The sequence below is a fragment of the Ambystoma mexicanum genome, chromosome 6q, assembly GCF_040938575.1.
Source record: "Ambystoma mexicanum isolate Mex_15411 chromosome 6q, UKY_AmexF1_1, whole genome shotgun sequence".
In the NCBI taxonomy this organism is placed as follows: domain Eukaryota; kingdom Metazoa; phylum Chordata; class Amphibia; order Caudata; family Ambystomatidae; genus Ambystoma; species Ambystoma mexicanum.
Genome location: NC_090937.1, coordinates 1,007,014,616 through 1,007,042,241, shown reverse-complemented (window position 1 = coordinate 1,007,042,241; position 27,626 = coordinate 1,007,014,616). Strand labels below are relative to the sequence as shown.

The window sequence follows — 27,626 nt, the reverse complement described above, 5'->3', positions numbered from 1 at the left end:
CTACTCACACCCTGGGATAAAAAAGATCAAACCCAAAAAATAAGATTGTTCCAAAATAAATCTCAAGTGATTTTCATTAGAAGATGCCATAATGTTAAAGGTGCTGAGCGGAGTCAGCTTCACAACAGAATAGCTCCATTAAACTGCCTGCAAATGCTTGCTGTGCCGCGCATCCGAACACCTTGGTTACTTCATAGTTGGTATTGGGTGCAGCCAGCCAGAGAGGGCTCACTAGTGGTGCCCAAGAGCCAGTGGTTGAAGTGTAAAAAAAAGCGGAACTATGTTCCGTCTGCCCCCCCCATTTTCTGCCCACACCCACCATGCTCACTGCTGCCCACTCCCCCAATTCAAACCCCATACCTGGGTCCTTCCTTTTCCTCCACTCCATCCTGCAACATTGTTTTTACAACAGTTCTAGTAAGACTGAAGAAAACACAAAGAAAGAAAATGGATTTAATTTATCACCATTAATGTGTCATTGTCCTGCTCAGCTTGCACCTTCATACAGCCTCCCTTTCACCATCCTCTGTTGGCACCTCTTAAAGAACATGGTCAGCCACAGACACACCCCTCCCATTGCCTGCTAACAAGTCTGAGCCAGCCATTCATATTAAAATAGCGATCAAGCTGTGCATTGTAGCTGCTAGGGAATTGATTTTGTATCCAAGGCAGTCTATTGGAATATACAACCCCCTTCTAGCATCTGCAGGGGAGTTGCTAGGTCTGGAAAAGACCCGGGGCTAAGCTGATGTTGGAACTGTTGGGACTGGGGGATAGCTAGTCTTTTGGCTGTAGCTCCTGAGATTCTATCCGGGGCTACAACTAAAAGATCCAGGGCTATAGCCACCTTAGCCCCCCCCCTAGCAACGCCCCTGAGCATCTGCATGTTAGCTCATTGCAATGTTGCACAGGCTTGATATCAGCAAGGTTCAGGTTCGTATCTCTAGTTGGAATGAAGTAAAACAATCACATTTAATTTGAAAAGGTTGCCGTCCTGGAACGGAACGGAATTCTGAGTCGCATAAAGTAAGGGGACGATTGATTATGGGTTGCCCCGAAAAGTAAGGGGACGTCGTACCCTTTAATTCCCGCCCCACCTCTGCCATCTCCTCCGCACATCCACGGTTGATGGAGGATTTCTGAACTGTCTCTGTTCGTGTTCCGTACCTCGACGCTGTCAGCAGAGATTCCACCCACGCCTTCCTCTCTTTCTGACTGCGACATGCTGCGCACGTCCGGATTCCCCCTCAGCCCTGCCAGGCAGCGCACCAGCAGGAGTCCCAGGCCCGCTGTCTGGGAAACACGGTTGGAAGTAGTGTCTGCAATAACAGCTGTGACATGTATGGGGCGCGCTAGATTTATGTGTATTTCTGCCGCCTTGCGTTTCTGGAAAGCTGCCGAGACGTTGAAGCTTTTCCACAGCTGTGATACTTTGTTTTATTCTGAATACGAAGTTATTTTCAAAGCACCATCGAGCCATGCCTGCTATCGCGGAAGACTTGGAAGTCTGTGAGTGTGTATTGTTTCAATCCAGCAACACGTTCTACATGTGTTTGTTTTGACTGGAAGTAGGGCATACCAACGTAGCCAAAGTATTCATATGTGCATGGGGTTTCGGCGTAGATTTTCTTGCTGCTCTCTTCCTTTAGAGTGGGGGTTTCCTGCAACCTGCGACTCACTAGATGTGCCGAACTACGACCCCCCTCCGCACCCCCCAATATACCACACAGTGGAATTGGCTAGTTAGTGCTAACGAGAGTTGTAGTCAAAAAACGCCTGAAGCGCGAAAGTGTGTAGATAGCACCAAGCAGACCCCCATTGGATGAATGTCCCTTCATTCATAACACGTCTGGTCCCTCCAAGCCCCATACCGGAAATAAGTGCACGTTAAAATGATAATTTGGTGACTTATATACTGCTGCATGCTAATTTTCTCCCAGCTTCTAAGTACTGTAAAAGTGATGCTAATAATATTATCCTCTCATTGTACTCAATGCATTAACCTCGGGAGGATGAAGGGTTGAGTCAGTAAAAATTGGGTATTGAACGCATTGCCTTGTTACCATGGTAAGCACAGTGGACTTGGGATTTCTGCTTCACGTGCAGCACACCTCTCTCTCTAGTTATTGTATTGTAAAACCTAGCTTGAGAGGAGTGGCGCGCTTTAACGTGCGAGGGTGCCAGAATTTGGCTACTCATTTTATACAGTAGTGCAGTACTCTTGGTGGAAGGAGGCATTTTTAGTGTACAGGGTGATGGTGGTGGAATGTCCAGCTCTGCCGGGATTGTTTTCCAGGCGGTCAAGGAGAAGGACCGCTTGCGAGTCATCTCGTCATGGGCTTGCGTAAAATGTACGGGCAACAACAGGTTGTTCCTACCGGAGTTTCTATTTTTAATCATTCATTATATAGTGTCCGAATATATCAAAATGACACTGAGAGCTGGGTTCAGGAACAAAGTAGAATGGTTTGTATTTACTTGTATTTGTATTTATTAGGTTTACATAACGCTTTAATCCAGATCGCTTTACAATATAACAACAGAATACAAGAATAATGAAAGAAGCATATTTACAATCATGAAACAATATGTAGAACAATTTACCTAGGTGGAAGAAGGTGAGGGAAGGGGTGAGGAGTAAGGGTAAGGAGGAGGTAGTCAGGTGAAAGAGGAAGTTTCAAGGGGAATGGGAGGAGGGATAAGGGAAAGGGCAAGGTAAAGGGGAATAGTGAAGTAGGAGAGGAGTGAGGTAGGGAGGGCGGTCAAGGGGGGAATGGAGAAGAAGAGATTTCAGGGAGGTGCAGAAGGAGGAGTAGGTGGGAATGGAGCGGATAGAGAGAGGTAAAGAGTTTATTTCACTCTGTCAGTTTACTTTGCATCTTATTTAACATTGTTCATAAAAACAGGCACATTTATTATTTCATGCCTTATTCTTAAGTTTAACATTTGTTATGTGCACAAAAGACGTAGTGCCCTCATATCATCCCAGTAGTTTAGAACAGGGAGGAGGGGTAGTTGTGCAATAGGGTGAGTTAGGTGCAATAATTAATAGCAGCCTAAACTGATGATCTATGTCTAAAGAGCCGTGATCAAGCAACCAGGGTCAAGGCTGGTGGAGTGGAAAACCACAACAAGCACATGTGGAATAGTAGTGCTTCTGTAAAGCATTTTGGCAAAGCTGATAGATCGCCTTCCTCAGGACCAAATGGTGTCCCGCCCAAGTGGATGCAGTGTGGTAGAGGCACTGACGTTCCGGGCAGCGTTTCCCAATAAAATCCAGTTCCAGTTATTGACAGTTTCTTCAAAAAAACTCTAGTTGAGCAGTAGATCACAGATAGTGAGTCATGGTTGAAGATAAGGCAGTGCTTGGGTCTTCTGGGACACAAGGGTGTGTGGATGAACAGACGTGGGTTCTTCTGAAGACAGAAAGAGTCAGTTTCAGAGATGTTAGATTATGTACAGCAATTGGCACAGATTACAAAATTCATCTGCAATTATAAAGGGAGCTTTAAAAGTGATGGCGCATATCGGAACGAGCCGCTGCTAGAATTCCAGAAGACCCAAGCACTGCCTTATCTTGTAGGTGATATATGCCATTTTGAATACGATCCTGGTGGGGAGCGAGAGCCAGTGAAGCTCGCCCAGTGAAGGAGAGATATAGTCATATATATGCAGATGCCTTTAATGATGTGGGATGCAGTGTGGTGAATTACCTTGAGGGGTGCCATATGCACAGCTGGAAGCCTAGTACTGTGGGTGTTTCTGCAGTTGATATGTGAGATCACAAGGGCTTGGATCCACTGTGCAGAAGTCATGCAGGGTTATAAGGGGTGTGATTTAGCAGAGTGTGGAGTTCTGTAGCTTGGTAGTTTGTGGACATTTGGCTATGTGCTTTTGGAAGGAAAGGCTTCTGTCAAAAATGAAGCTCAGGGATTTGGCTGATTTTGACAGCTGAGATGTGAATACTTCCAGGAGCATTTCGTCCAGACTTTGTTGAACCAGTTGTTGTTTGGTGGGGGGCAGATGAATACAAATTTGGTCTTGGTGGGGTTTAGTTTGAGTTAGGCATTTGGCATCCATGCTTGGATGGTAGCCAGGGATTCACAAAAATGAGCGATGACCTGGTGGCCACTGACCTTAATCTAAAGCTGAGTGTCACCAGTCCATTAATGAATGGCTCTCTTAGAATCATTTAGGAGAGTACCCAACAGTTCCATTTATAGAATGAAGATGACTGGGGAGAGGATTTAACCTTGGGGCACACCACACATAACTGGGAGTCTGTTGGTTCTGAATAAACCCATCTGTATGGCCTGGTGTCTGCTGGATAGTTAGGACGCAAACCATTTTAGGACAGTTCCGGAGTGTCAGTGAGGTTGGAGAGGAGTGTTAAGTGGTCAAATGTGTCAAAGTAACTGAGAGGTTTAAGAGGTCTAGGAGGCATGTGTCCCCTGTATCTGTGATACACAGCGCATCGTCTACCTCTTGTACGGTTGCAGCATCTGTGCTGCATTTGGGGTGGGAGACGAACTGGTAACAAGGCAGAGGCCAACAGGGTTGATTTTGTTAAGTAGTCGGGTTGCAACTTCTTTCTCAATAAGCTTCCCAATGAACAGGAGGCTTGTGATGAGTCTTCAGTTGACCATGTCCCCTGGGTTAAGCCAGAGATTTTTAACAAGGGGTCAAAAAGACATGTCTTCAATGCATCTGGGAAATTACCTTTGCTGAGGGAGGGATTCACAATCCAGAGGAGTTCTTTGAGCACTGGGCTGGTGAGTTGCTTAATAAGGAGGCTGGGAGGAAATTGCCTTTGGAAATGGTAGGTCTAAGGGAAGCAAGTGTGTCTGAGAGATCCTTAGAAGAGAAGGGGGTGACGTGGGTCCAGGTAGGCAGTGAGTCAGGGTTGATGGCTGGAAGGGGTCCATCTTACTTTGAGGCATCGTGGAGAAATCTGATCTTATCAAGTTTGTAATGAAGAAGGTATTGATTCTGTTACATTTCTCTTGTGAAACTGAATGAGCTTGGGGCAGTGCTTGATGGCTTTGAATAAGACTTTTCTCCTCTTAGAGGCTGCCTCAATGGTGGTGGTGTAGTATGCAAACTTATCCTCAGAGATCATTTGTCTGCATTGGGTGCACAGGAATTTGGGGGATAACAGGTCCTCGGACTGAGGTCCTTCCACCACTGCTTTTCTAGGGATCTGACTAACTAGTCCTGTGTATGTCGTAGGTTTGGGTGTGTACCAGGGTGCAGATGGTTTGGCTTTGGCACAACTAGACTTTAGAGGTATGTGGGTACTAGATATTTAGGAAAGTGGTTGAATGTATGCAGAAGGGCTGAGGCATTCCCTGTGGTGGGGAATGTTGCAAAGGTTGCCTCTATTGTGTCTAGCATTTTTGAAGGAGCAGCAATCAATCACAGGGCATTGATATGATATGATATGGCATTTGTAACGTGCCTATACACAAGTGTTTCATTTAGACTGACCTTTGTGTAACAGCTTTTTGAGCGATATGAGAGGGGAGATTGTGTCATGGTTGGTACAGTCGAGAGGGAGAGGGTTTGACCACAAGTGGAGCGGGGAGGGGGAGAAGACTAGGTCAAGCATGTGGCCTTTGACCCGATGAGAGAGAATACAATCTGTTTAAAGTCCATGGAGTTGGTCATAGAGAATAGAGAGTCACATTGGTGTTTTGCTGGCAGGCAAAATCTCAAACAAAACCCTCCTACACTTGAGGGGACCCACCAATGCTCTACTTGATAAAAATGAACATCAGCAAAGACATTTTATTACAGTACGAAACATCTCATAGGAACATAACTGTACAAATAAATAAATAATCAGTAACCTATCAGCTACTAAGATGTATGTAAAGAGTAATTCATATCCATTATGTACATTAATTATGTACATTAATCAATTTTACAACATTCAAAATTTAACAAATCCTCATGAAAAGTTGTTTAACATGTTTCGGTCATCAGACCATCTTCAGAAGAATCAACCTCTAAAAAAAGAATATAATGTCCCATTTAATAGTAGGGTTCAACTTGAATAATATAGGAGAGCTCATCCCTACACCCCAATTTAAGTAAAACTACTCTATCAACAATGGCGAGTATGTGTGTTTGATGTCACAGCGTCCAAACACGATGATGTCATCACACATGGTCGTGGTGGCATCCTGTCAAATATCCGCAACTGACTATTTTCCCAAAGTTTATATACGTTACTTAACATGGCAACTAAATGTCTTTAATTGTACATTGTATGTTTTGTACATCAATGAAATGTGTGTATCATTTGTAGGGGTGCAGAAGTAAGGCTTGAACACAAAGGTGGAATAATTACGTTTATAAACATTTATTAACGAGGAAAAGGGTTGGGAAAACAGCCTCTTTGTCCCTAAAGCTAAAAGGGGGTTCCCTGCCTTTAATGAAATATAAGGAAAACATCAGGATGTCAAACAAATAGTCAGTCACTGTAGCATCCCAAAACCCTACTTCTGACCCTAACACTAATAACCTACATCTAATGTGCAAGTGGGTTTCTTCCCAACTTAAAGTAATAATGACAGTTCTTTCCAACAGAAAACTTCCCAATGTCTGGGTTGGTAAACAACAAAATAAATATTCCACAAGGTATTACTCCATTGATTAGGGATTTCCTCTTTCCCCTGTGTTCTTTCTGGCTCTACTTCAGCCTGTTTCCTGCTTATGTAGTTTCCTTTCCTTCTCTTAACTTCTTGGCTCCTAGACCCATACCTTATTACGTGAACTTGGATGTATTCTTAGATTGTCATATGGGTGCAAGCCCCAGACTCTCAATGCTTTGTTATGCCAGCTTGGTGTACTCTCCAGCCAAGCACAGGTTTTCTTCTGATCGGTTTCTTTTGCTTTCAGGGTCCCAGAACCTCTTATTCTCAGGTTCTCATATGGGTGCAGGTCCAGGACTTGCAATGTCTGGTTGCAATAACTTGGTTTACTCTCCTGCCAAGTATATGCCTTCTTTTGTACTGTCTATGTTTCTCTCAGAGTCCCAGAGCATCTTATTCTCTGGCTTTTATATGGGTTTGAGTCCCAAACTCACAATGCGTTGTTGCAATAGCCTGGTTTACCCTCCGGTAAGGCATCTGCTTCCTTTTGCAATGTCTCTGTTTCTCTCAGGGTCCCAGACCCTCTTATTCTTTGACTCTCATATGGGTGCCGATCCCAGACCCTCTTATCTCATGGTCTGCCGCTGTTCACTGCTACCTCCCGGACCTCCAGCACCTCTTGGTCTGCCTGCAAACCTGTTTCTGTGGTTCATGTCCTCCGAGCACTGGTGCTTCCCTCTGAGACTCCGGAGGCGTTCGGGCATTCTCTGCGGTTGGCTGCGTCCCAGCCGGTCAATTTGTGTTTGGGTTCCACTTCATGTTGGCATCCCTTGCCATGTTGGTTTACCTCTGATGTTTTGTATTTCCTTGGACCAACCAAATGCCGTGAGAGACTAGACCGTTCACTTTGGTTCTCCATTGGGATCAGCATACTCCTGGTCATCTTCTTCCTCACAATACTTGTAGTGGAGGTATATCAAAGGCAATTGTTATTTTCAGGGCCACTAGGCTGGTCTATCATATTAAGTTGATTCATGGTACAGTAGCAGCCATTTGCCCTGGCGGGAAAGAGGGAAGGAGAGTTTGGCTTGGGGAAAAAGGGAGGGCCTAACCAGGCGGTGGTAAACCGCATTCTCTGGGAATGATTGTCCCTAATCCCATAAGGGATTCCTCTCCCATGTGATCCTCCCACAGTGCACCACCCCCAGGGGGATTATTGTACTGTTGGTTCACCACCCTGGCCCCATAGGAAAGGTCTCCACGTAGGGGAGAAGGAACGACATCTGCAAATTCGTCACATAGTCTTTAAAGAGAATTCACAATTCAGCCACAACCAAAAGAAATATCAAAAAGGAGAAACAGACTCAGCTTAGATGTTCTTTAATTTATTTTTAAAAAGTTTAAACTTATTGGGGTCATTAAGATCTTTGGGAATTAAGGTATCCAAAAAATCTATCCAAAATGCTTCCCAATGAGACAGCAATTTCTCATAACCCCTACCTCTTTTTATGTTTACCACGCCTAAAATTCAAAGGTGCAATTGTATGATAGTATGGTTATTTTTAACACACTGGCAAACTAAATGTGAAGTTACATTTTTTGATCAACTGGAAGAGCAATTCTTTTTATAAATTACTTTGGCTTTCTTAGTTCTTCCCAACATAGACTTTCCTGCACAGGCATTTAATGCCATTTATCCCTCCCTTTGTCACAGTTGGCAAGATGACGCAAAAATATTTGATTACCCTTTGAGGGATGATCAATAAATGGAACTGTAATCACCAAAGTACAGTGTCCACAATTTAAGCAGGGATGTGAACCCCTTTCCTTTTGAACTAGTAAGGTTTGGATGTCTCTATCACTACGTTACGCATCCACTAGTTTTTGATGTAGAACGTTGCTCCTTTTAAAAGTAAGAGTGTTTGGAAATACATGGTTAATAGATGTGACTGCAGAGCTAACCAACCAATTTGTTTTAATTGTCTTTTTTAGAAGAAGACTTTGGTGGAAATGTGTAGTTACATATATCAGGTATTGTGTTTGTCTAGTACCAACCAGCTCAATGAATGATTGTCTGCCATTAGATGTAGCAATATCCTAAGCTAAAGCAACTTCTGCCCTGCATATCCACAATCCACAAACCTATTTGTCATGATATCCAGTTGCTTAGTCAGTTCATCCCTATTGGATTTCATTTGTCTCAGCCTAAGGAATTGACCATACGGAAAGTGCTGTTTTGCACTTTCTGGATGAAAACTGTCAGCTCTCAAAATACAGTTCCTTTTTGTAGGTTTATAGTAGATATTCATAATAAAACATTCTTAATTGTAGGAGTAAGCAACATTACATCTAAGAAATGTACATAAGAGCCAGCAATAATCCTGGTGAATTGCGGTCTTGGATCACTGTTATTTATGTAAGTCAATAATCCATCGAGTGTATCCTTAGAACCGTACCACATATATAAAAAAAATATCATCAGCATAATGATGCCACATGATTATGTGGGAATTCTAACTCTCATTTTCCTGTACATAACTTATTGTGAAAAAAATCATGAAAAGATTACTGCCACTGCTGACCCCATTGATGTCCCAGAGATCTGTAATTAAAATGTGTCTCTAAATCTGAATACATTGTTGTAGAAAATGATCTTCAATAGCTCTAATACAAAACATTTTTTGGAACCTACCGAATCATGTGTTAGTAAGGCTTGTATGCCCTACACACGAGGGAAAGATGTTCATAGGCTAACTACATGTCTAGTAAACAGTGGGCAATTCCCTTTTAAGCTTCTCAGAAGGTTCCATTATCTGTAGAAAATCTTCAGTGTCCTCAAGAAAAGTGCTTGTTTCTTGTATCGGGGGCTTTAAAATAGCATCAATGTATTGAGCCAAAGCTTCCAATAATCCCCTTGAGGAGGGTTTTGTGAATCCTTCTGTATCTTTGATAATCAATAAAATACTGACATAGTAGGATGCAAATTGGTGAGAAAAAACAATGTTTTATCAGAAATCCATTCCAGATCATGAGTCCTTTTGAGAGTACTGTCGACTCGTTTTTAATAACCTCAGTTGAATCAGTATCCAATTCCATATAGGTATTATTGTCATTTAGATGATGGTATATGGCTTCAATATATTTATCTGTATCCATAATCATGATAAAACTACTCTGATCTGCAGGTTTAACTGTAATCTTTTGGTTATTAGGACAGGTACGTTTATAATTCAATGTTTTCAAGTACCCCAACACCAATGATTCAAATAAATCAAATTGAATAGAAATGTGTGGACAAAATGTGATTATATGCTTAAATGCTCTATAATCAAAGATATTAGATGAATCAAACTCATCTAATTTGTTGAGGTGATGAAAAATTCTCAGTTTCAATTTTTAGACAAATTTGAATACATCTGTTTTGTCTTTGAAATGTGTGCAATTGTAGCTAAGTGAAAATGATAGGACTTTTTGTAATGTCAGATGTTCAAATTTAGAGAAATTATAACTGGAAATATTAAAAACACTTTAGGCTACATTGGACCTGAGATGTCTTTTTTCTTTTCTCCCATCTTGTGCCTTTTTTTTCTAAAATAGGTATTGGGGTAGAACCGGACCTCCTTAGGTTCCGGAAACTCCTCAAGACCTTCCTCTTCTCTTCCTCTTTCTCTCTCCCTTGCTAACCTCCTTTCTCTTCTCTCCTGAATCCCTCCTTCGTTCTCTTCCCCATCCTGCTCAGTTCGCTGACTGGTCGCATGGTGCACCTCCAGAGCCTCACAGGTCCCAGGCTACCCCGCCAGTCCAGCACTTGCCTCCCGGCCTCCACACTCTGCCTACACTATTGCACTTGAATACGTTGTATAAGAGTGGCAACCACTCTGCACTTAACCCTGGCCCCTGCTGGACTGGGCGGACTAACTCCCACGCACTTCCTGTCAGCACACTTACCCAACTTTGAATGTACTAGGCTTAGCAGGTCTGCCTGTCCTGCCCTCCACAGTCCCCCCTCTCTTGCTTGGTTGTGCCTGAAATATTCATCTATAGGTGCATTGATGACCAACCTTTTTTGTCTTTGTATGTCCTTCTCCCTCTCCCCACTCTTTTCTCACACACTTATAGCAGTAGACATGCCTCTGGCCTAGTATGCTAGTTATTGTTGTTTAGATCATTCGGAATCTTCAAGGCCTAAGAATGATGAGTAAATCCCCTTGTTCCGTTCCCACCTTGAAGTGCTTTGAAGCACTTCACATTTGTATAAGCGCTTTAAAAATAAGCAATTACAAATACAATCTCTTGTTTCTAGCGGAGACTTCTCTATTAAGTCCAATGAGTTTGGGCGTGGTGATGTCATATACGCATACTAGCCTTTGTTAATTGCTACATGAGTGAAGTTTAACTGAGGAATTAGTCACCGTCTATAAATTATAGGGACACCAGGGGTTAGAAGCACTATGGCCGACCCCAGTTAAACCATAAGCAAAATACAAATGAAGACTGAGTGTTGAAAATCATTACTGCAGGGGACCACACAATAAGGAGTGTAGAAAGGGAAACAATTAAATTAGTTATCTATTGTTTACTTGAAACCAATTGAAAGTTTATTAATAATCAAACTCGAAAAAACAAATGCCAATTAAAAATACAGGTTAATGTTCAAAATAGTGAACCTCATATTTTACAACTGGTCAAAAATCATAATAGTCCAGGTAAACATGTTTATGTATTTTCAGCATTGGGTGACTTAAAATCAACATTCAAACACATATTTATGGTGGTGTCAGAACACTGGACATGAAGTGTTCCTATCAGTTTATCTGTCCATACTGTCCTACAGAACTTGCTAAAAGATGTGGTTTAAAGTGCACGTGCAAATATAATTAGCAATCAGATATTCCAACTTCAGGAATAATAAATAATTGAAAAGCTAACACAAGCTTTATGTTACACAAATGTTCACAGTAAACTGTGTTCTCACAGCAGCAAAATTGTGGTAGTGGAGCTCTCCTGGGAAAAGCCTGCAAATATATCTGAACATTTCCATTCAAACAATTCATGTTCGGACATCAAGGGGACAAGATATGTTATCAGGAACCTCCTGGTGTATTGAATACGGATGTTGGTAGGTCATCTCTTTTGGTGTCTTTGGTCTTCTTCTTTGCACCTACACATAACTGCTTCTGCTTCTGTTCAGTGAGTGAGCACTGAAATTGTTAGCATGGCTTTTGTGCTTCTTTGACTCATCTTCTTTTTGACTATGTCTTGCTTCAGAAATCCTCTTGTACTCTGTTGATGGCTACTGGCTGCTGGCTGCCTTCAATGGTGACTAATTCTCATTATTATAGAAGGCTTTTTTGGTGTTAGGCATGAATTTGAAGGGCGTTGCTATGAAATTCAAGGTACATCAATACAGTCAGATTTAAGCCACAGGGGAGAGAATGGATGTCATGCACACCCCCTGCTAAAAGCACTCAGGGAACGCCCTGGTTTCTCAGAACATTGGATGGCTGGACAAAGAGATGATCATGTGTTATAACATTTAGGGTCATGCCACTTATTGAAATATGTGAAGTAATCACATCCCTTTCAGTCTTCTTGCCCTGCCCACTTTAGTGTTTCAAGCAATGAAGCTAATTAACCACTTCCTGTGACCACCCAAGGTTAGACTGCAGCCGAGTTATTATGTTCTTCGGACCTCTGTTATGACTAGACTGTGGCACCTTGCTATGGATGGGCAAAACCGGGTGGCATGCGTGATAGGTGTGGGTCAGTACTCTAAAACAATACATTATTTAGGTGTAGAGGAGGTCCCAAATATGGCCTGCACTCCAGCCACTCTTGTCAAAATGCCAGAAGCATACTCGCCAAGATATGTGACATATAAGGAGCAAATGAATCAACAGAGAGCCACGGTGGGGCTCTGTCCAGTACCCATCAGAGGGACATGTATACCTATTGAAGCACCAATAACCAGACAACCATGGGCTGCAAGGTATCCACTGAGACAACCATACCAGCAGATGACACGATACGAAGACTACTTACAGACTGTCCCCGAAGAGGCTCATAGAGCCGTAATGGAAGGCACTTGGTGGCGATATAAGAGCCTAGACTTGACGTACAGACAACCATAAAACGACAAGCAAAAGAAAGTACACAAGGACAAACTGTAAAAGAATAATGATGTGACAAACGTATAAGAAGATACCACGTTGCAGCACAAAGAACGTACCCAGGATCAAATCGTGCAACTGACTGAATGCATGTAAATAGGCTTGGAATGCAAGAAGCTAAGTAAATGGCACTGCTTGCAATGCTTAGTAGAAGCTCAGAGCGGCATGCACCAATTATATCTCTACCTCACAGAAGCACGCTATACGAGTGCAACTCCATTTTGTAAAGCAGAACTGAGCCCAGGCTGCAAGGGGGCCACCAAGGCCGAGATTCATATTCCAGCTAAAGCCAGAAGGGAAGAGCGGAATTGAAACTCAGCAAGAAGTAGATCATGCTTGGGAATTCGAGGTCAACTCCGGGAAGCGAGGAGAGTGGCAACTCTGAAGAATCGTAACTCCAGAACATGACAATGGACCAAATAATCAAGGGTCCTATAGCTTGTAGAACCAATGAGACGTCGTATTTGTAGTGACGTCTATCATGAGTGATGTAGTGGGATGGGCGTAAACGCCCACCTGATAAGAGTTATCCAATCCGCATGATCTGCTACCTTATCCAGATATAGCACCTATACTTAAGTTACCTTTCCGAACAATAGAAATTGCATGACAAACTTATGAGTTTTGCACGCCATATGATGACGAATTTTGCCCATAAAAGTTGCTGTCTGAATGAAGAAGTGGGGAGTTGAAGCGAGACAGGTGATCGCATCATTGTTGATTACCATTTGTTGCCCCGTTTTTTGTACTTGTCATTAAACTGACTTCCCTTTGCCAAACTATTGAGGTCCTTATTGAAGTGTGTCTGAGTAAGTGAATCCTGCACCCTAACCTCCTCAAGGTGCAGCTATCTTGTGTTACAGGTACTAGAGGATGAGTGATGACCTATGGGCCCGTCAGAGGATGCTCCGCCCTCCTGTACATAGGAAAATAAAACCACACTCTTCAAGCTAAACATGCAAATCAAACCAAACTCTATTTTGTGAAACCTATGACCGCTGGGACTCTTTCCAGTAAGTTGACAGCAGCAGCAACCAATTCCAACTGAGGCAAACACAGAACGTCCAACTTTCAGCGAACCACAAAGACCGACACATGCAAACAGAGGGGTTAGTGAAATATTACCAAGATATACGTGTTTTCACAGCCATTTGAATGTAGCACTATCCATAGCCATCCATGCATAAATCATGACAGTATCATATGCCCTTAAACTTTCATACATCCATCTTCTAAATCTTTCATTCATCAGTAGTATCTACCCTCAGAATCATTAATTCACACATCCTCCTCCCCCGCTCTCATTCATACTTCAATCCTCACATTGATATTCACTTATCTACCCTGTTGGCACCCTCTCTCCACCCATTCTGCTTTCCCCTCGACATATCCTGCATCTTCTTAAGAGTGTCTGTGTATAAGCTGTACATGAACTCAGAAAATGATTTAATCTTCAGACATATGAAACTGTTCCCGTTGTCAATGCTTGTTTTGCACCATAGCCATGACACCTTTCCAGTGTAACATGTCTGCCTTGTATCACATTATCTCCATGACTATCTTCCTCCTCACTGTCCCTAATGAGGCGAAGAAGTCTACTTGCCATTATCTTCTAGTAGTGCTCTTTGTAATCACATTACCTTCTTATGAATGATGACCATACCTACACAAGCACATTGTTTTTTTTATTTAGAAAAATACATTTTCTTTAGCTGCTCCTCCTTCCTCTTTGATAGATATTTTGCCCCACGTGTCAACCTGTTTATTGAAAGAGCAGGAACAGGAAATGTATTAGAAGACAGTGGCACAGCTGGGAAAAAATGGCGATTAAGTACTGTTAGGTAAAAGCCGGATGGGACCCAAAAAAGGCACAAACACTAAACTAAGGGATGTGTTTATGGGTGGTTTGTACAAAACATACTATAGTACCATTTCCCCCACAAAACATGGGTTCTATGCAAGGGGCCTTAGTTTCTGGTCAGAGAGCTCTCAGACCTCTCTTCCAGGGTGAAGTTCTCGCAAACTGTCATTCCACTCTGCATGGTTATCAGCACTTTCCTTCTACGAGTCCAAGAGGCCTTCCAGCTGTAGGTGGAAACCTCTGCGCTCTTCAGGTGGGGATGTCCCGTTTGGAGTGGTTCCTTCCTGGGACGACTGTGCCCTGTCAAGATCTTACCCAGAACCGAACATAACCCTCCTCAACACCGTCCCACATGCTCGTTCCTCCACCCTCCTCGGGATCCACCACTTCGAATCAGATCTCACACCTGATGGTGGAACACCCTTCCCCAAGTTCCCCTCCCTTTCTTGCCAGATTGTCCAGTTTATCAAGATTTTCCACTCACACAAAATACTGTGAAAACGGATATTTTTTTAAAAAAAAGTGAAACGGTCCATTTTGCAAACACACCTGTGAAAACAGCTGTTTGTGATGAAATGCACTTGCATCACATTCACCAAAAAAGAGGCAGCCCAATCCACAAACGAAATCTGAATGGGTGCATCTTACATGCACTCATTCAGATTGCCTTATTTTCCACCCCTTTGCGCATTTGTTCACATCTGGAGACACTTCTACTCATTTAGAAGGGCATCCCAAATTCATAAACAGAATGCGCTTTTAAATATGCAGACAACTAAGGCAACCCAATGCCGCTATTTTGAATGTGTCGAGGAGGGTGAGCATTGCATGACAGGGTCTTCCCCGACCTTGTCATGCAATTCCTTTAAGTCTGACAGCAAAGCTATGAACTGCTGCTCTCTCGATTGCATTTCTATCGCTATAGGCATAGGAATGTTTGTTTGTTTTTGATTACATTTTACAGTGATGGGCCCTTTAAGGGCATGCCACTGTGAAATACATGTACAATAATTTAGAACATTAGTGTCGGAAGAGCATTCCAGACACTAATGTATTCAGGGTGGGTGGCTAGCGCACCATTAGCACTACAGCTCAGCACGCTGGAAGTGTGCAGGTCCCCTTTGAGACTAAGGAGGCCTGCTCATTTTAAAAAATGGGGCATCAAAAAAGCACATTGTCTGCTCTATTTTTAGATGACTCATGTTTTGAGGATCTGGCCCAAAATCTGCAGAGGGAGATCGATGGGCCAGATGGAGAGTGATGGGCAAAGCAATAGAGATAGATCAGAGAGAAGTGGTGGGCAAGAGAGCAGAGACAGAGCAGTGGGTCAGATGTGGGGCGGTGAGCCACAATTCAGAGAGGGAGCAATAGACCAATAAGAACAGAGGGAGCAGTGGGCTAATTTGGGAGCAGTGGGCCAGAAAGCATAGTGAGACCGGTTGGCTAGAAAGTGGCAGCGAGCTGCAGATGTGGAGGAAGAGTGTGATAGGATGGGGGAAAGAATTCAAGATCCAGAAGGAGCTAGAAAGAATGCAGGGCTGTTGACTGCTGAAGGTACTGGAAAGCATAACTGTGAGTTGGAAATATGGTTGGCAGTGTGGCAGGGACTGGGCAGTGTGAGTTGTGACTTAGCAATGTGACAGAGCATGTGAGGGTGCATGACTGGCAGAGACAGAAGTTTTGGAGTGTGAGTTGTGATGGAGAATTAGTGAGTGTGAGGGGTGTTGGTGAGTGGGATGAGTGGGTGCTTGAGAATTGGAGACCATAGAATGTTTTCTTCATTACACTTGACAGTGATCAATAAAGTTAATAATATTGAATAGGCATGCACATTAAACTAAAAAATTAGAGCGAAGCAAACACGGTTCTGTCTAGTATGGGACATCTGGGACTCTTCCTATTAAATTGATACAAAGGGTGCAAATATTGACAACCTGGCTCTCTTGTAGCCTCACACACTGCCTCTTTTGTGAAACCTACCAATGTTACACCCTCCATTCACTAAAAATGTGTCACAGAAATGCTGCAATAAATAAAATGCTGTGCTGTAAAATGTGCTTTTCTTTGCAGCAAATTGTGTAATGTCATGCCTCAATATCCTCGGCGGTCTTTCTAGCTACACATGCTTCCTCTTGTTTTATGGTATTGCCCCATCTCTCCTCCACCAAGTCTCCCTCCTCTCTTTTGAACTTCCCTAACCATATCCAGCAACTCCAGATTCCTCCAGCAACCTCCAGTTTCCAAACTCCTCATTTTGACCTTTCCCAACCTTCACTAATAAGTTTCTCCTCCCCCAACAATTCTCCAACATCCTACGTCTGATGTCTCCCCTCCTCCTCCAACATTCCCTCACTCTCCTCCCACATCTCTCCACCCTCTGCCTTCTGAGGTTTCCCAACTACCTTTATCTCCTTCTCCCTCTACATGTTCTCACCCTTTTTCCTCCACTACCCTCTGCTCCTCTGGACTCCTCCTCCAGTCACTGCACTCTTTCATCCTTCTGTTTGCCATCTTTCCCCAAGCACTGTCCTTCTTCTGCTCTAACAACACACAAACTGGAATGTGTGTCCTAGATTTGTATAGTGTCCCAGCCCTTTTGCTGGGTTGGCTCTATTGCCATTGCATCTGAATCCTGGGGGGCTTGTTTGTGATTGGCTAGTCTCTAGTACCACACTCTTGGTCCCGCCCAGTGAGATAGAGGCAATAAGAAGGGAGACTGCCATTGTAGATTCTGTGTGGCCAGCCTGGATTGACTCTTTCTTTGTACATTGCCATTCCTGACACTAAACTTAATGTGTCTGTGTAAAAATCTTTGGGGGTCTCTCCTGGGGTTTGGGAGGCCAGGACGGCCTTATCTGATCTTCATTAAATGCCGGGAGCTGAACAGTCTGGTTACCCAGGATCGGGTTTGTGGATCTTGAGAGACTCATACTTTATTGGTTCATCTTATTGAAATTGTCCAGATGTGGCAGAGGGTCTGCAGAGCCCACATGGCCAAGAAACACACATGGGAGGTAAAGGAGTTGCCTACACAGTGTTGTCGTGGCTGCATTAATTTCCTTCAGATTTAAAGGAACCCAGACAGCACCCTAGTATAGAATATACCCTATTCTCAAAAGTAAATATATTTCTGTCGATTAAACTGTAATCCCTTGGCTGTGTTATCAAAAAGGTCTTGTTTTGACTTTAATAAGGAAAGAGATCTTCATTCAAATTGAAGTAATGATGCAAAATATAAACGTAATATGGTGTAGCGCTCGTATCTCAGTCAACAAAGGTCATGTTTCAATGATGGGTGTTATGTTTACTATGCACATTTTGTGGATGGTACAGGCATTGTAGATTATTCCAGCGTTGGTGTTCTCGCCTACCTTGCTGTCTAAACTCCATGTCTAAAATCATCTCGAATATAATGTGTAGGTCACAGATTAAACACTTTGGGACATTTTGGGAATATCAGTGCATGTTGTCTATTCGACGCTTCAATTCTGTCAACGAGTTTGTATGTATTGCTTCTCAATTCAAATCCATACACCATCAGTCTTCTGGTGAAGGTACCAAACTGGCGGAAACCGGGTGCTTTGCGCCAATAAATGGATGCATTTTCCTACCATGTTCACAAGGCTATGATCGTTATCACTTGTCCTCCTTGCACCTCTCACACCTGTACTTATATTGTCTCTACTGTACTTATATTGTCTCTCCTGGGCACTCAGATGATCTGGAAGAGCTCCATCTATTCCTTAGTGACGCGCATTCATCTTCTCCTTTCCCACTTGATGAAGTCAGACACATCCATTGCACCAAACTATGCCTCTTGTGTCTTCTTTCACGCGCTTCTTCATACACTCTCCAAAGGTGAGGCGAAGAAGGCAGAGAGGCGAGTCTGCTGTTCATTTCCCTACCTCCCTCTCCTTAAATCATAACCATGCCTTGCCTATAGCTGAACAATCTTGGGCCACATTCTTGAAGGCAACATAAGCAGTACATGTGGTGCCAAGCTCACACCTTTTTAGTCGAATTGTAATTCATAGCCAAAGTGTTATCTCTTTCAAACAATGAAGCTGTATCTAGGAGGGATACATTCTAAACTCCATACAGGTGTTGCAGTGTCTCATTGTTTTCATGGTGGTTTTCCAATCAAGATGCATGACCTTAAGGTGGTGTGTATGTGTGTGCTTCTGTCGGCCCTGAGAAGTTGTTACGATAGCTAGCAGTATTTATTTCCACAAGAAAGTGAACAGTACTGCATTTCATTTTTATTATAGCCCACGTAATATAACATATTGCAAAGTGTTTTATAGCACAACTGCTGTTAGTGGGGCAGACTCTTAGTGCTAGCTATTTGTAAATGCACATAGGGATATGATATATCACGCAGGTTATTTGCTTCTTTGTGACATAATCCAAACATTTTGTTAACATATAATCATCTGTATAATACTTTTTATTAAATTCCATCAATGAAAATATTTTCACCTGATTCTGAGGGGCATACCATCTTATATGCTTCTTTTCATTTGTATTTATGTATTTATATACAGGAAGGAACAATGCTCCTTTGATCACACAAAAATGTCCAATAGATAAGAAATCAGATCTGGTGGGAAGAAGTGACCTACTTAGAATGAGGTGAGTTTGAGTGATATTATTACCAGGTTGTGGAGGGGAGTAAATGGAACAGTCACCCGGGACAATAGATAGGTGGACTTAGAAAGATTAAGGACAATCAACATTAGACATTTTTAAGTGCAGGTAGATACAGCCAGCTACGTTAGGGATGTGACCATGATGGATGAAGTGCTAGTGTGGAGGCAGAGGAAGTGAGGGACAGAGGCGGGTTAGAGGCAAGGGAAAAGTGTTAGCTAGAGCAGATGAGAGGTAGATTAAGAGAGTAACTCTGAGGCGAAGAGGTAGGCTTTTAGTTTGGTTGTGAACAAATCAGTGTGAACTGTTTCTTGGATGTCCGGGGGAAGAGAATTCCATGCAAGTGGAGCATGAAGAAAGAAAGAACAAAAGTGAGAGGAAGCACAGGGAGGCAGAAGTGCCACAGGGGTAGTCGAGGCAGAGCAGAGATTACGAAAAGGCTTGTTAAATTGGATAGAGAAGGTGCCTTACCATGGATAGATTTATGAACCAGGCGGAGACCATTAAATCTAGCCCTGTTTTGCATCCTCAGCCATCCAACCTGGTGATGGTACAAGGAAGAAGGTGTGAAGTGAGGGAGTTTAAAGAGAGTCCTGGTAGCGAAGTTAATAATCTTGGCGAGAGGAGGCCAAAAAAGAATGATTGCACAATAATCCAGTTTAGAGAAGACAAGAGTATTTGAGCGATTTTTGGTTTTGTTGAAAGGATGGAGTTGCCTGATTTAAAAATGTTCCTAACATTTAGGAGGTTGAGCTGAGCCACCTTTGTAGCTTTGGAGATTAAAGTAAAGAACATCAGAGAATGCAAAGCCATCCAATAATTAATGGCAAGAGACAGTTTTAAATATTGATAAAGAGATCAAAGGAGAATTCAGGAAAAGAGAGGAAGATTTGGGTGTCATCTGGGGAGAGTGGGTGCGAGAACTCAAAGGAAGAGAACAGTGTCCCAAGAGCAGAGGCATGCAGTGTAAAGAGGAGTATACCCAAGACAGAGCCTTGTGGAGCACGAACAGTTAGAGTGAGGAGTGAGTTGAGAGGTTTTTGTTGTTCAAGGAAACAGAGAATGAGTTGGTGCCAGGTAGGATTCAATCCAGGCAAGGACTCGATCATGAATCCCAAGAAAAGAGAAAGTATTAAGGATATCAGAGGTCAAGGAGAGGATTGAGGATAGGTTGGACTGCTTGGCAGGGGCGATGAAGTTGGTGACATTCCTGAGAGCAGTTTCCATGGAGTGACAGGTATGGAAACCTGCTTGTAGGAGGTCTCAAAAGTTGTGGATATCTAAGAAATGTGTAAGACGGTTGAACACAATCCTTTAGAGTACTTTAGAGCAGTGCAGAAGAATAGACACAGGACAAAAGTTGGCCGGTAGGTTTGAATCAGCCCCTTGCTTTTTTAGGAGAGGGATAACCATGTATATTTTCACAACAGAGGGAAAGCAAGTAGAGCTGAATGGCAGGTTGAAGACTTCAGCAAGGTGAGCGCCCACTGAAGGGGCAACAGTCTTAACGAGATGATGAGCTAGAGGGTATGCTGGGGCACAAGAGGAGTTAGCCTTCATCAGTAGAGAAAGGACTTCTTCAGTGTTAGTGCGGCTAAAGTGGGACATAGAGGCAGAGGATGATGGTAGAGAAGGGGGTGTGTGTAGAGTGTAGGCAAAGGGAGTGTTAGAATGATCAGAGAGAGTCTCTAAATTTTAAAATCGTTGCTGCAAAGTATTCAGCTAGGTCATTAGCTGTGAGAGTGGAGTTAATAGTCAGAGGGTTAGGAGGAGGGAGTTTAGGGTGCCCTGTAGCTGGCAAGGATGGCTGGAGTGAGAGCCAATGAGGTTGAGGTAGAATTATGTTTTTGATCTATCAAGGGAGCTTGAGAGAGTTCAGGACAGAGAGGTAGAGTTGCACGTCTTCATGCAAGTGGTTATGCCTCCAATTGTGCAGCAGATGACCATATTGCTAATACACTACTGAATTCTACTTTTCCATTCTAAGCAAAAATACATTATATAAACGCTTGGCAAATGGGACCTCGTGTTCTTTTAAGAGCATTGCCACTTCCGTTTCGCTAGGTAACCCTACTCCTAAGTCTTTTAAGATCTTCTGGGTCAGACCCACGTACAGATGTAGCACTACAACGAGGTTCACCCACCTGCTTTCCTCTGGCAAGGCAAGATCTATCCCATATCTCTTCTCATTCATCACTAAACTACAGAGAATGGTCCTTATTTATGTCTCCTTCCAGGGACGACTATATAATATGCAAGATGCTTACTCACATGCTCAAGCACAATCTTGATTGTTTAATTACCTACATTCACTCTGAAATGTGCTTTAAATTTTACATTAAACATTTGTATTAGCATTATTTCCATAGTACGAGGCATGTACAAATGCCACTATCAAATGGAAGAACATTTCCGCTCTTGGTAGTATGTCAGCTTGCCCAGAAAACCCTGTTTTGGGGCGCTGGTGACTACTTGCACATTGTGTTACTCATAATATTATCTCTTAGCAACCACCTGACCTTAATCCTAGAGTGTTACTGCATAGTATTTCGACATTTATTTATCTTTTCATGTTCAAGGTCAATGACATGGGCATGTGAGCCTCATCTAAAGGCAAAACTCGTTAACATTGCCGCAACACGTGCAGCTGGTCACCCCACTGGCCTCCGCAGGTGTTTGTGTTTCCGAGGTGTGGCTCAGACATCTTATTAGGTGTCTCGTGAGGGTGGGTGGGACATGATCTTTTGAAGCACTCTTGCATTCAACCCCTTTGATACCCTCCTCCAATAACAGCTCAGTTTGTCTTCTGATGAGGCACTCCCGGGCCCCTTGTCCTACATATTCTGATTCTTTGAGTTGTGGCATTATTTCACTGCCTTCAGAGATGCGTTGATTCTAGCGCCTATTACAGTTCCCACCTCATCCCCATCGCTCTTGATGTGCATTCGATGAATCCCCACCATCGTAATTCTCAGGGCTTCTTCGTTCTGCTGTTGCACACATTAACACAGAGGTGGCATAAGGCTATTTCTTCCCTAACATTCACTCATCATTCTTAATCCGAGCACGGCTGTGCATTGAACTGTCCCTAAATGCACACTTGGTATATTTCCCATTGTTAACGCTTCATTCAGTCCTCACAATAAATAGCCCCATTAAAAAAATGTTTTACAAGCTGGAGATAAAGGAGTCCTTTTGCCCTACAGATGCCAGGGGGGTATAATTTGCTATGCCAACTCTAGTCCCAGAAAATGTGCATATCGATTGTTAATTTGGCGCTGCGCAGGTGGAGCTATGTGAAGTCTGAACGAGACCTACAGATCAAATCGCGACTGAACTGCCTTCGCTGTCTTCCCTCCAGAGTCCACAAAATGTGTATTATTTTAAGCAGATGGAGAGAATATAGTTCGATGCTCATAGTCCCCATAGCGCTTCATAATAGGCATGCGTGAAAAGAAAGAGATAACAATTTTTAACTGTTTTAAGAATCATTTTATTTTCGTAATTTGAGTGGAGGCACGAACCCGATTTTCTGGTTCTGCCATCCCATCTGCTCCACAATACAAAAATAAAAGCGTTAATGGCAGCATGAGGTTTACATGATAAAAGCAGCAGATCTCATAGTAATAATACATTGTAAATGTTGTGTGACATGCGCAAATGGCAGGCGGAATTTACACTGTTTGCACTAGCAAGTGCAAACAGTTGGTGTAAAGGTGATTTTACACCTTTATTTGCACTTAGTAAATTATGGAAAATGAGCACAGGCCTTTCTTTTGTGGTAATTGCAAATGTAACATATCGCCTCCGTGCAATTTACTTTTATAAGCAGATGACCTCCTGTTTGTACTTTGAGATCCAAACCTTTCTCCCCGGGAAGCGGGAATAGGTGTTTCAAGCAATTGCTGATATTTGCAAATCTATTTTCGGGAGATGTACATTTATGAAAGATTTCAGTAGGGTGCTCTTCATTTTGTAAATGCCATGCCGCCTTTTTAAGTCAAATACGGCATTTTAACAGTGTTGTGTATGGTTTCCACAGGAAGCCATGATCATCCTACTGTGACGTCATGGCAGGGGGTGATCAAATGCACAATCAGCTGCTGCGACATCACAGCATGGGGATACAGCATTTTCTGCTAGTTATTTATTTTCTCCTTTTGGGGCTTTGGTGTGTTGAGGGGCAAGAGAACTTGGTATTTTCATATGTTGTATGTAGACCCTCGCGCCTTCACGCTACATCCCCTGCAATGCTCGACAATAAGGTACAGTGTAGGGAGTGGCAAAGGAGTGCACGGGTGTCATACCCAAAAAAGAATTATAGACTGGTTGCTTGCAAGTACGAGTTGTGTTCCATTTTGGAGCTCCGAGTCCTATCATAGACAGCTTGATCATCACTCACGTTGTCCCTCAGAATCCACTCATATGCCCATGGTTAAAAGCTACCCTGCTATAATGCTATATACTATAGTAGAGCTGTGATGTCACAATGCTGCTGTGTGAGCCGGGGCAGGTGTAAAATTATTTCTTCTATTTTTGCATTTAATAAAGGTGTGCCACACTTTTCAGATTCCTTTAATTGGAAACATATGGGGGGTCATGTTTTAATGGACTTGAGCGTAATTGGAAAGCCTAAATGCTTCTATGCTTTCCTTTACGCTCTGGATCATTTTACATCTGTTCTGCGTGCAGGAGGGCAGGAAAGCAGAGATAGCGTCTCCACTTTGCTTTCCTCCTCTGTCTCGGGGAGCATTTGGTTTTACGCCTGCGTGAGGTTCCAGTGCCATACACCTTGCTTTTGCAGCTAGGGTATAGCAGGCGGATTCCATTAGAATACATTATAAAAAGCCACCTGCACAGCGAAATTGGAGGCAGTGTTTTAGATCTCTCAAAGCAGAGAGTAAAACTAAATGACAAAGGCGATGTCCTCTCGTTTTACTTTTCAGTTTTTAAGCACGTAACTGCAAACATAGTACAGTGGATGCGTGGCCGGCGCTCGCGCTAGTGCCCTTAAATCTGAACGATTCAATAATAGCAATCCCAAGAGTGACTGCAAACATAGGCGGTCCACTGCATGCAATGACGCCCTATCTCACCAGTGCAACCATGAGTAGATAACTAGACATATATGCCTAGTGAATTTATCGAGTGCGCCGTTGGAGTTTAAAACAGAAGTGTCAACAACTGTCTAAACGTTGTCAGCCAACTTGAACCCCAAATCCGCTCTTAATTGCATTTTATTAAATATGCTTCACATATTTGTTCTGAACACCTTACAAACTACAGTTTAAGGTGTTTTTTTGCCACTATAACATATTCTATGTCTGTCCTACTACATTATGTACCATTGAAGGATATACTGCAATAGCATAACTACAAGACCAACTATTTAAAGACGAAGACAGTGTGGCCCTGTGTTATAAGGAATACAATATCTGCTACCATACGCAAAAACTATATTACAAGTCACCTCAGTGTTCTGTGACCTTCTAAAGGAACTCATACTTCGGCCTCATTTCTCTTTGTTCACGCACCTCTTTGGTGACTTGCAGTAGCCCTATAATTAATGGCAAGGGGTAGGTATGTTATCACATATATCATATGTTTAAATAGTGCTTCATGATTGATAGATTTCTCAGGCTTCTAAGTCGTGTGATAATAGGTGGTATTTTTACCCAATTTAATCATTCTTAATTTATCAAAATCTGAAGGATGAAGCTGGCTCTGCTGAAACTGAAGCCTATGTTCTGCAGGGTCAACACTGATGCCAGGGCAAGCATTTACTCGCTGAACTATTTGCTGTTTTTTCAGTGGCCAAGTGTTCTATATCCTCTATAGGTTTTTGGTCGATACAAACTTTATGTCACTGCAAGTGATGGACATCAACAGCTAGAATAGCGTCAACTGCAGATGTCGACATTATTCCTGCAGACCTCTCAGTGTTCATCGTTAATAAAGGAAGCCATGAAGATTCCAACCCAGCCAGATATATTCTTGCAGTTTTAAGGAAACTCCAGTTCCTTCTCCCTTCAATCATCTAGAGAGCAGGAAGGGCTGCATTGCTTGGGTCACTTACCTTAGCCAATGGCGCTTCGATCTGGTTATGTGCGAGCCATCCCACGAGGGCCCCCAAGTCATTGGTAATGGATCTCAGCAATAGTGTGCATTAGAAGGAAAGGAAGAAATGTCACAGGCACTTTGTTTTCTTCTAGAAATTGGAGTGTGCTTGAAAGTTACATCCATTGATGCAGGTGCCTGAAGGCGGCCTACACACATAAAGGTGATGTTAGCCTCTTGAAGAAGCACGTCACTCTTTCTGTTATTGCCTATTCTCTTCTTCATAGTTCCCGGACTCATGTTGCCGACCATCTGAGGAAACATATAGACTTCGTTTATAGAAGGCAAGGGCGGTTCAGACGTTACAGCATCATACGTTAGGGATCTACGGCATGACCTGAAATCTGATGCCGTGAACCTGTTACACAGTAGCGGGCATTGTGTGTGGAATGGCGTCGTGCTCCTTTCTTCTACTAGTTTAACAAATACAGACACAAAATGTAAATTCATGTGTTCCAATAACTAAGAACACTGCATGAACCATATGGCCAAACCCTCTGCTTAGGTCACCTGATAAATGCTGTTCATTACCCATATGGACTAGAGTCCCAGCATACCCACAGAGCGCAGCTCCTGAGCAAGTTAGAGCAAGCTTTGACACGGATCTCAGCCTGCCAGCTCAACATATTAGTACAAATGAAATTAGCGCCTGGGGTTTCCATCTCCCAGCCAGCCCTTTCTATGAACCAAAGGTTCCTAACTCCCATAACCTTTAGCATTTCACTTATGATCCCGAGTGGAATCTGCAGACTGCCCCTTCCCTTATCTGTTAATGTTCAGATGCTCGTTGCACAAGGTATACAATGATTCTGCTTGAGAGAGAGAGGGGGGTAGGGCAAAGAGAGAATATGAAATGTCTGTCGTGCTGGTGTAGCCACTATATGTAAGGTGCAGAAATAAAATTATTATGATTCTTATCTCTGCCACAGATGCCAAATGCATGAGATAGTATCGTAACAGAACCATGTAATGCCCCCACTTCCTGCAAGACATTGGGGCTCATCACAGCTTTGCCGGTATCCTGGCAGTTAATCCGATACCTATAACTGTAATTACCTTTACTGGCACTCGATCTGGCGGTATTACTGATGGATTACGAGTGCCGGGTGACAGTATAAATACCCATTCATGGAGTCCCATTGGACTCCGTGGGGGATTTGCCGGTATTACAGGTGCTGGTGTAACCAGCGCCTGCCATACCAGCGATTCTTGCCGCTGGGGTGGCAAAATTACCTCCAGCTCTGCGCAGGAGGTAATTCCTCCACCCCACTGGCAAACTCGTAGTTGGTTAGATGCGTAATGTGCCAGAATATACAATTATCGGCACATTAATACCACACACCGGCCAACACGGAATGAGGACCAATGTTCCATTGATCATTAATGCTCAGACCATATAAATACACTGCTTAAACATGTGCACATATCCTTGTAATATGCATGTATTGTTTTCGTGGTATGCATGCAGTGTGCATATAATGTGCATTTATATTATTATGGAGTCCTAATCACTCTGGAAGCCACGCACACAGTACGGCGAGGAGCCATAAAACCAGCCCCACATGCTCATATGCACAGGTACACAGCAAGTGTGAGGACAAGTGTGCTGCGGTTGTGCAGTTTGGCGGGTGGCGTGTGACCAGTGGGAGGTAAGACTCTTCAACACTACACATGGATTGCGATTGACGGACTTAATTACGAGCGCCCTGAATGACAGACTTTTGACCATAGGCACATCTCCATGTGGGAATCTGTTTTTTTTTTTACCTTCCACTTCTATAAAGACCGGAGGGGGGGTCTGCACTTCCGCTCTCTATATGGTGGAGGGGAGGCACAGAGACCCCTGCCAAGATTCTCTATTATGGTAGCAACAGACAAGCAATCAAGGCCTAGCTTCTTGGGAGATGATGCGAGCTGGTTCTTAAGTACAGTGTAGTCCCCAATCCCCCACGAAGGAATGTCCACACACTGTATCGGTTAAAACACAGTCTTTATATAATTAATATTCAAATTCATATACACAATCACGATAACTCACTTTGTACTCCGAAAATCAACAATGGTAAATATGTACAATTCTAAAGTGGTACCACTAACGTTATTAGATCTTATTAAAGTGCATAGGTCAGAATGACACACAGATCAAAATAAAGAGGAAACCAGCAGTAGAGAGAGGAAGGGAAGCGGGATGGTTGAGCAATAGGCAGAATACTGGTAACTACCGTTAAACACAGC

General features: G+C 43.0%; 1 long non-coding RNA gene across 1 annotated transcript in view; it reads left to right on the top strand.

Moving 5' to 3' along the window:
- The first annotated feature begins 1,233 nt into the window (after positions 1 to 1,233).
- LOC138516433 (uncharacterized) overlaps positions 1,234 to 27,626 on the top strand; it is a 148,681-nt gene continuing 122,288 nt past the window's right edge. The window contains exon 1 of the long non-coding RNA XR_011282270.1: positions 1,234 to 1,509. This is a non-coding gene — a long non-coding RNA (uncharacterized lncRNA). The remainder of the gene's footprint in view (positions 1,510 to 27,626) is intronic.